Source organism: Ranitomeya variabilis, chromosome 2 (assembly GCF_051348905.1).
Source record: "Ranitomeya variabilis isolate aRanVar5 chromosome 2, aRanVar5.hap1, whole genome shotgun sequence".
Classification (NCBI taxonomy): domain Eukaryota; kingdom Metazoa; phylum Chordata; class Amphibia; order Anura; family Dendrobatidae; genus Ranitomeya; species Ranitomeya variabilis.
Genome location: NC_135233.1, coordinates 949,295,025 through 949,304,693, shown reverse-complemented (window position 1 = coordinate 949,304,693; position 9,669 = coordinate 949,295,025). Strand labels below are relative to the sequence as shown.

Below are 9,669 nucleotides of genomic sequence, written 5' to 3'. Positions count from 1 at the left end.
GATTATCTTCGGTTTCAGTCTCTTCAGGAGAAGCTAAGTTCTGTTTAATTATTTTTTGCTCATCAGTCTGCAACATGATTTCTGTGTATGATGAGTTTAGTCCAGCTTGCTAATATGTGATTTCTTCTGCTGGTTTGCTCTGGGGTACAGAGTTGCTTCCCCCGCACCATTAGTTGGTGCGGGGGCTCGAGCGATCTCTGCGTGGATATTTTGAATAGGGTTTTTAATTGACCGCACAGTTCCCTTTCTATTTTCTGCTTTCTAGTGTTAGCGGGCCTCATTTGCTAAATCTAATTTCATCTCTGCGTTTGTGCTTTCCCCTTAACTCACCGTTAATATTTGTGGGGGGCTATTCTATATCTTTGGGGTCATTTCACTGAGGCAAGTGAGGACTTTCGTTCCCTCTAGGAATAGTCAGTTTCTCAGGCCGTGAAGAGACGTCTAGGATTTTCAGGTAACGTTCCACGGCTGCCTATAGTTGTTTGCGGATAGGATCAGGTTGTGGTCAATTCAGTTACCACTTCCCCAGAGTTTGTAGTCGGTTTAGTTACTTAGCTAGTCCTACTTGCGATCCTTGCCACTAGGATCATAACAGCAGGTGCAGCTCCGTGACCTTCCGTCTAGGCCTCTGACAGGATCCCACCCCTGTCAGGGACCAACTACCTGAGCCGAAGCTCAGCCAACAACTGCCTCACTTCCTCTCCAGGCCACCAGTTTTACCTAAGTGTGAAGAGTTCCCTAATAAATAGGAGCATAGCTCCCCCTGGTGGACTGGAGTATGAAATGTGTTGTATGTTTGTGGTACCTGGTAAAGAGATCTCCTTTATTGCCTCCAAACGTAACATCACTCCCCCCTAGAGGAGAATTATATTACTGCAACGACCAGGACCCTGGGGCGCTGCACAGTCAACTATCTATATTCCTATACTAGCTGTCTTTTCTTATACACTATTACATCCCTCACTATACATTACTTATAGTTCTATTACACACTGTACATTATAACACAATTCACATGACATGATATATACAAAGATTCATGGTATAATACACATTACAATAAAACACAACACGATTGGTGTCTTCAGAGGTAAGAATGCAATGGCACAATCCACCACCCTTACATTGGGGCAAGATAGGTAAAGGGATGTGTGGAGACTTGAGAATCAGTGAGTGATCTCATCCGCTGGCCTTGCTGTCTTTAGAAAAACCGCATGGGCCAGTGCTTATCCTACTGAATGTCTGTACTCCTTCCTCTTGGGCAGAATACTATTCAGACAACACAGGGTGAGGGTAACACAGCGTGGCAATACTTTATTGGAGCGCCAACAGGAAATAACATTTAGTACAGTCGCAGCGAGTACACAAGATGGTGCAAATGCCAGAGTCTCACCCGTCTGATGGCTCACCAGGGATTAGAACATGTGACTTTGGGGCATCCAGGGCCAACTACCCCAACAAGTAGCACCCTGCTTTAGATGGGCAACCACAGAAAGGGGGTAGCAGCTAGCTTAGGAAGGTGACTGAGTACAGTGAGGTATGTGGCCAGGTGCCATGATTGTCCCAACCTGGATTCTCCAAATGTTTTTGTGGGTTCAGTGATAGGCAGTGGATCAGATCTGTATTCTACCAGTTGGTGCCATGTTTCCTTGGCAGCTGTCCTGTAGCGTCTCTCTGAAAACAGAGGCAGATACCTCTATTATATTCCACAGTTCTTATTCAGGATTACGGAAAGGTAGGAGGAGGTAATCTCTCATTCTTCAAGTGTTCAATTAACCTGCGTCTTTGTCCTCCAAGGTTAGTAGAATAGCAAACTGCAGGGGCTGAAACAATAGATAATCAGCAGGCATTCAACAAATTAACATACAATAGAGTCAATGTACAGGTTTATATGAACAATAGCTAATGTCCCTTGACCTACTGAACAATGGCATAATTAAGAATAAAAGCAGTGTCATCACATGATACAGCTACTCACCCATTTAATCCGTTAGTGACCAGGCCAAAGTTTTCAAACCTGAACACTGCTACTTTGTGGCAATAACTCTGGAATGTCTCATCATATCCCAATGACTTTTAGAATATTATTTTGTGGCACATTATGCTTTGTGTTAATAGTAAATTTAGGTCAATATATTTTTGTTTATTTATACTAATTTAAAAGAAATTGCAATTTTTAAACTTTGAATTATTATCCTTTTAAGCTAGAGTGGTCACACAAATAAGTTAATAAATAACATGCCTTACACAAGCACCATCTGTAAAATGTTCTTTTATTTTGTTAGAATGTTAAAAGGTTTAAAAATGCAGCAGCAATTTTTCATTTTTTTTCAAGAAAATTTTCAAAACTTACTTTTTGAGGAAGCTATTCAGTTTTAAACTGACTTTGGCCCATATATTGCAAAGCCCCCAAACTGATACCTTTTTTAAATAAGCACCCCTCAACATATACAAAAGTGCTGTCAGGTAGTTTACTAACCCTTCTGGTGCCTTTCAGCAAGAAATGCAAAGTGGCGTGGCAAGAATGAAAATTGTTATGAATGAAAAATGTTCAAACTTTATTTTCAAGCCTATTACAAGGGCAGCACAATTTGGTGACAAATCCACCTTGTCACGATAAAATACCAAGCAACAATATCTCTGACATCGATATGAAACAGCAGGCAAGCAACCTATCTTGGCGGGTATTTTATTCCAACAAAATTTCAGAAGCTAAGAAACCTACAGAAAAAAAAATAACCATAACATAACTACTGTAAGATTTAATGTTTTTTATTATTTATCTGATTCAAAAACTGTTAATTTTGATAAAATCTTTTAAAAAATAATAATATGCAATCTGTATAGGTATAGAAGCACCATGGGTCTATGACATATAAGAATTTATGAAATATTGAGTGCAAGAGGTGTGCTGGAAACAGCTAACAATAGGTGAACACACAAACGATGCATTATTGATGTTTAAAAAAGTCAATTAGCAAAGAAGAAGGATTCTGTCACCATATGTAACACGTTCAGAGAAGATCAATGAATGTAATTTACAGTAAATCTGTGATTCTGCATACAGTTTATTTTTACTGACTGAAACTAATGGGTAATAGATGTGCATAATAAACATTCTTAAAAATAAAGATATAAATTGAAGTGAAGACAGCACTTTTATAGTATCAAATTAGGAAATCTTTCTTCATCTGCGTATAATTTTGGCTTCTGCGCGGATGCTCTTTTGTGGTTTTGTGGCTTGTGGTCTCTGTTAAAAAGGAAGTTACATTTTTAGAAAATAAAAAAAACATAACTAGTCAAAGGTTGTACAAGAAAGGCTCAACAACTATTGAGTAGTAAAAGAAAAGTTCAGCATCTGCTTTTCTTCCTAAACCTTCAGCGTAGCCACCATGAGAAGGTTAAAAGTGAATGTCTGGAACTGGAAAAGATTCATTGGACTACTAACTAAAAAATAATAAATATATTTATTGAAAATTTAATTTACATAGCACCAACATATTCAGCTGTACTTTACAATTCAGAAGAAACATACAAATAACACTCTTGTACATATTATCAAAAAATGAGTTACCACTAGGGTTGAGCGATACCGTCCGATACTTAAAAGTATCGGTATCGGAAAGTATCGGCCGATACCAGCAAAGTATCGGATCTAATCCGATACCGATACCAATACAAGTGAATGGGACTCAAGTATCGGACGGTAAATCAGCCCTTTCTGTCCTTCTATATGGGGTTCTGGAGGGGGAGGAGAGTGTGGGCTGTTGTGAATTTGGATTCTGGGCTCCCCCGGTGGCTACTGGTGGAATTGAACTGGTGTCTTCATCTTCTCTGTTCACCTGTTCCCATCAAGATGTGGGAGTCGCTATATAACCTTGCTGCTCTGTTAGTTGCTTGCCGGTCAACAATGTTATCAGAAGCCTCTCTGTGCTTGTTCCTGCTCCTAGACAACTACTAGATAAGTTGGACTCTTGTCCATGTTTGTTTTTGCATTTTTGTTCCAGTTCACAGCTGTAGTTTCGTTACTGTGTCTGGAAAGCTCTTGTGAACAGGAATTGCCACTCTGGTGTTATGAGTTAATGCCAGAGTTTTAAAGTAATTTCTGGATGGTGTTTTGATAGAGTTTTTTAGCTGACCATGAAAGTGTCCTTTCTGTCTTCTGCTATGTAGTAAGTGGACCTCAAATTTGCTAAACCTATTTTCATACTACGTTTGTTATTTCATCTTGATTCACCGCCAATACATGTGGGGGGCCTCTGTCTCCTTTCGGGGTATTTCTCTAGAGGTGAGCTAGGACTAATATTTTCCTCTGCTAGCTTTATTTAGTCCTCCGGCTGGTGCTGGGCATCTAGAATCAACGTAGGCATGCTACCCGGCCACTGCTAGTTGTGCGTTAGGTTTAGTTCATGGTCAGCTCAGTTTCCATCTTCCAAGAGCTAGTTCCTATATATGCTGATGCTATGATCTCTTGCCATTGAGATCATGACAGTTTGACCGGCCCACTAAAGGGTTAAAATCCTTGGCTGAGTAAGGAGAGAAATAAGTAGTCTGCTGAAAATTTTTTTTTTTTTTTTTCTCTCCTTTGAATGGCTCTGTGTTCACCTGTTTGCAATGGATCTTCAGAGTGTAACTGCAGGTTTGAATAATCTCGCCACGAAAGTACAAAATTTGCAAGATTTTGTTTGTCATGCACCTGTATCTGAGCCGAGAATTCCTTTGCCGGAATTTTTCTCGGGGAATAGATCTGGGTTTCAGAATTTTCGAAATAATTGCAAATTATTTTTGTCCCTGAAATCTCGCTCTGCCGGAGATCCTGCACAGCAGGTCAGGATTGTGATTTCCTTGCTCCGGGGCGACCCTCAAGACTGGGCTTTTTCATTGACACCAGGGGATCCTGCGTTGCTCAATGTGGATGCGTTTTTTCTGGCCTTGGGGTTGCTTTATGACGAACCTCATTTGGAGCTTCAGGCAGAAAAAACTTTGATGTCCCTATCTCAGGGGCAAGATGAAGCGGAAATTTACTGCCAAAGATTCCGTAAATGGTCTGTGCTTACTCAGTGGAATGAGTGCGCCCTGGCGGCGACTTTCAGAGAGGGTCTCTCTGATGCCATTAAGGATGTTATGGTGGGGTTCCCTGTGCCTGCGGGTCTGAATGAGTCCATGACAATGGCTATTCAGATCGATAGGCGTTTGCGGGAGCGCAAACCAGTGCACCATCTGGCGGTGTCCACTGAGAAACCGCCAGAGAGTATGCAGTGTGATAGAATTCTGTCCCGAAGCGAGCGGCAGAATTTTAGACGGAAAAATGGGTTGTGTTTCTATTGTGGTGATTCTACTCATGTTATATCAGCATGCTCTAAGCGCACTAAAAAGCTTGGTAAATCTGTTTCCATTTGCACCTTACCGTCTAAGTTTATTCTATCTGTGACCCTGATTTGCTCTTTGTCATCTATTACCACGGACGCCTATGTCGACTCTGGCGCCGCTTTGAGTCTTATGGATTGGTCCTTTGCCAAACGCTGTGGGTATGATTTAGAGCCTTTGGAGACTCCTATTCCTCTGAAGGGGATTGACTCCACCCCATTGGCTAATAATAAACCACAATACTGGACACAAGTAACTATGCGTATTAATCCGGATCACCAGGAGATTATTCGCTTTCTGGTGCTGTATAATCTACATGATGATTTGGTGCTAGGATTGCCTTGGCTGCAATCTCACAACCCAGTCCTCGACTGGAAAGCTATGTCTGTGTTGAGCTGGGGATGTAGGGGGGCTCATGGGGATGTACCTGTGGTTTCCATTTCATCATCTATTCCCTCTGAAATTCCTGAGTTCCTGTCTGACTATCGTGACGTCTTTGAAGAATCCAAGCTTGGTTCGTTACCTCCGCACCGAGAGTGCGATTGTGCCATAGATTTAATCCCGGGTAGTAAATACCCAAAGGGTCGTTTATTTAATCTGTCTGTACCTGAACATGCTGCTATGCGTGAATATATAAAGGAGTCCTTGGAAAAGGGACATATTCGTCCATCGTCATCTCCCTTAGGAGCCGGTTTTTTCTTTGTGTCAAAAAAAGACGGCTCTTTGAGACCATGTATTGATTATCGGCTTTTGAATAAAATCACTGTTAAATATCAATACCCATTGCCGTTGCTGACTGATTTGTTTGCTCGCATAAAGGGGGCCAAGTGGTTCTCTAAGATTGACCTTCGTGGGGCGTATAATTTGGTGCGAATCAGGCAGGGGGATGAGTGGAAAACCGCATTTAATACGCCCGAGGGCCACTTTGAGTATTTAGTGATGCCTTTTGGTCTTTCAAATGCTCCGTCAGTTTTCCAGTCCTTTATGCATGATATTTTTCGCGATTATTTGGATAAATTTATGATTGTGTATCTGGATGATATTCTGATTTTTTCGGATGACTGGGACTCTCATGTCCAGCAAGTCAGGAGGGTTTTTCAGGTTTTGCGGTCTAATTCTTTGTGTGTGAAGGGTTCTAAGTGTGTTTTTGGGGTACAGAGGATTTCCTTTTTGGGATATATTTTTTCCCCCTCTTCCATTGAAATGGATCCTGTCAAGGTTCAAGCTATTTGTGATTGGACGCAGCCCTCTTCTCTTAAGAGTCTTCAGAAATTTTTGGGCTTTGCTAACTTTTATCGTCGATTTATTGCTGGTTTTTCGGATATTGCTAAGCCATTGACCGATTTGACTAAGAAGGGTGCTGATGTTGCTGATTGGTCCCCTGATGCTGTGGAGGCCTTTCGGGAGCTTAAGCGCCGTTTTTCCTCTGCCCCTGTGTTGCGTCAGCCTGATGTTGCTCTACCTTTTCAGGTTGAGGTCGACGCTTCTGAGATCGGAGCTGGGGCAGTGTTGTCGCAGAAAAGTTCTGACTGCTCCGTGATGAGGCCTTGTGCCTTCTTTTCCCGTAAATTTTCGCCTGCTGAGCGGAATTATGATGTTGGGAATCGGGAGCTTTTGGCCATGAAGTGGGCTTTTGAGGAGTGGCGCCATTGGCTTGAGGGGGCCAGACATCAGGTGGTGGTATTGACTGACCACAAAAATTTGGTTTATCTTGAGACCGCCAGGCGCCTGAATCCTAGACAGGCGCGCTGGTCATTATTTTTCTCTCGGTTTAATTTTGTGGTGTCATACCTACCGGGTTCTAAGAATGTTAAGGCGGATGCCCTTTCTAGGAGTTTTGAGCCTGACTCGCCTGGTAACTCTGAGCCCACAGGTATCCTTAAGGATGGAGTGGTATTGTCAGCCGTTTCTCCAGACCTGCGGCGGGCCTTGCAGGAGTTTCAGGCGGATAGACCTGATCGTTGCCCACCTGATAAACTGTTTGTTCCTGATGATTGGACCAGTAGAGTCATCTCTGAGGTTCATTCTTCTGCGTTGGCAGGTCATCCTGGCATTTTTGGTACCAGGGATTTGGTGGCAAGGTCCTTCTGGTGGCCTTCCCTGTCACGAGATGTGCGAGGCTTTGTGCAGTCTTGTGACGTTTGTGCTCGGGCCAAGCCTTGTTGTTCTCGGGCTAGTGGATTGTTGTTGCCCTTGCCTATTCCTAAGAGGCCTTGGACGCACATCTCGATGGATTTTATTTCAGATCTGCCTGTTTCTCAGAAGATGTCTGTCATCTGGGTGGTGTGTGACCGTTTCTCTAAGATGGTCCATTTGGTTCCTCTGCCCAAGTTGCCTTCTTCTTCCGAGTTGGTTCCTCTGTTTTTTCAAAATGTTGTTCGTTTGCATGGTATTCCTGAGAATATCGTTTCTGACAGAGGGACCCAATTCGTGTCTAGATTTTGGCGGGCATTCTGTGCTAGGATGGGCATAGATTTATCTTTTTCGTCCGCTTTCCATCCTCAGACGAATGGCCAGACTGAGCGGATTAATCAGACCCTGGAGACATATCTGAGGTGTTTTGTGTCTGCTGACCAGGATGATTGGGTTGCTTTTTTGCCATTGGCGGAGTTCGCTCTCAATAATCGGGCCAGCTCTGCCACTTTGGTGTCCCCGTTTTTCTGTAATTCGGGGTTTCATCCTCGATTTTCCTCTGGTCAGGTGGAATCTTCGGATTGTCCTGGAGTGGATGCTGTGGTGGAGAGATTGCATCAGATCTGGGGGCAGGTGGTGGACAATTTGAGGTTGTCCCAGGAGAAGACTCAGCTTTTTGCTAACCGCCGTCGTCGTGTTGGTCCTCGTCTTCGTGTTGGGGACTTGGTGTGGTTGTCTTCTCGTTTTGTCCCTATGAGGGTCTCTTCTCCTAAGTTTAAGCCTCGGTTCATCGGCCCGTATAAGATATTGGAGATTCTTAACCCTGTTTCCTTCCGTTTGGACCTCCCTGCATCCTTTTCTATTCATAACGTTTTTCATCGGTCATTATTGCGCAGGTATGAGGTACCGGTTGTGCCTTCCGTTGAGCCTCCTGCTCCGGTGTTGGTTGAGGGTGAGTTGGAGTACGTTGTGGAGAAAATCTTAGACTCTCGTGTTTCCAGACGGAGACTCCAGTATCTGGTCAAGTGGAAGGGATACGGCCAGGAGGATAATTCTTGGGTGAATGCATCTGATGTTCATGCCTCTGATCTGGTTCGTGCCTTTCATAGGGCCCATCCTGATCGCCCTGGTGGTTCGGGTGAGGGTTCGGTGCCCCCTCCTTGAGGGGGGGGTACTGTTGTGAATTTGGATTCTGGGCTCCCCCGGTGGCTACTGGTGGAATTGAACTGGTGTCTTCATCTTCTCTGTTCACCTGTTCCCATCAAGATGTGGGAGTCGCTATATAACCTTGCTGCTCTGTTAGTTGCTTGCCGGTCAACAATGTTATCAGAAGCCTCTCTGTGCTTGTTCCTGCTCCTAGACAACTACTAGATAAGTTGGACTCTTGTCCATGTTTGTTTTTGCATTTTTGTTCCAGTTCACAGCTGTAGTTTCGTTACTGTGTCTGGAAAGCTCTTGTGAACAGGAATTGCCACTCTGGTGTTATGAGTTAATGCCAGAGTTTTAAAGTAATTTCTGGATGGTGTTTTGATAGAGTTTTTTAGCTGACCATGAAAGTGTCCTTTCTGTCTTCTGCTATGTAGTAAGTGGACCTCAAATTTGCTAAACCTATTTTCATACTACGTTTGTTATTTCATCTTGATTCACCGCCAATACATGTGGGGGGCCTCTGTCTCCTTTCGGGGTATTTCTCTAGAGGTGAGCTAGGACTAATATTTTCCTCTGCTAGCTTTATTTAGTCCTCCGGCTGGTGCTGGGCATCTAGAATCAACGTAGGCATGCTACCCGGCCACTGCTAGTTGTGCGTTAGGTTTAGTTCATGGTCAGCTCAGTTTCCATCTTCCAAGAGCTAGTTCCTATATATGCTGATGCTATGATCTCTTGCCATTGAGATCATGACAGTTTGACCGGCCCACTAAAGGGTTAAAATCCTTGGCTGAGTAAGGAGAGAAATAAGTAGTCTGCTGAAAATTTTTTTTTTTTTTTTTCTCTCCTTTGAATGGCTCTGTGTTCACCTGTTTGCAATGGATCTTCAGAGTGTAACTGCAGGTTTGAATAATCTCGCCACGAAAGTACAAAATTTGCAAGATTTTGTTTGTCATGCACCTGTATCTGAGCCGAGAATTCCTTTGCCGGAATTTTTCTCGGGGAATAGATCTGGGTTTCAGA

The 9,669-nt window shown here is 43.3% G+C and overlaps 1 long non-coding RNA gene across 2 annotated transcripts in view; it reads right to left on the bottom strand.

Moving 5' to 3' along the window:
* Window positions 1-1,303: 1,303 nt before the first annotated feature.
* The window catches only part of LOC143810054 (uncharacterized), a 42,252-nt gene continuing 33,886 nt past the window's right edge, over window positions 1,304-9,669 (bottom strand). For both annotated transcript variants that reach the window (XR_013222626.1, XR_013222627.1), the window contains exon 3: window positions 1,304-1,823. This is a non-coding gene — a long non-coding RNA (uncharacterized LOC143810054). The remainder of the gene's footprint in view (window positions 1,824-9,669) is intronic.